The sequence below is a fragment of the Lathamus discolor genome, chromosome 5, assembly GCF_037157495.1.
Source record: "Lathamus discolor isolate bLatDis1 chromosome 5, bLatDis1.hap1, whole genome shotgun sequence".
NCBI classification, from domain to species: Eukaryota; Metazoa; Chordata; class Aves; order Psittaciformes; family Psittacidae; genus Lathamus; species Lathamus discolor.
Genome location: NC_088888.1, coordinates 58,061,012 through 58,061,520, shown reverse-complemented (window position 1 = coordinate 58,061,520; position 509 = coordinate 58,061,012).

The window sequence follows — 509 nt, the reverse complement described above, 5'->3', positions numbered from 1 at the left end:
CAGATGTAGGCCCAAAGGTCTCCCAAGGCGTGAGCTGAAGCCATCCAGAGGCAAATGAGGAGACAGTGCTCATGGATTGCTGAAGAGTGCAGAAAGCAGTGGAATGAGGCACAGTTCTTGAAGTGTGCCATTGCTGTGAAACCTGCACAGTGAAACCTGTATTGGCTCTATCACCATGGGCTTCTGTAAGAGACATCAATTTGTATCTACTCAGTGTTCATGTGAGTATAGGCACTGTGCAGGATACTCTTGGTGTATGTATACAGAAGATTTTTTTATAAAGTTGAAAATATCGTTGGTGAATATATGCACTGACATTGCATTTTAATGTATCTGCTATGCATGTATAGCAGCATATGTGCAAGACATACAATGACTTTATGAATTTGCTTTTTCTGGTGCAAAACCAACACTGCCTACATGGAAATCTACCTGTGGTTTTTCGTATTTTACTGCCTATTTGTTTATCTGGCTGTTTGCTGTTCAAACATTCTGGTATGTGTGTATGT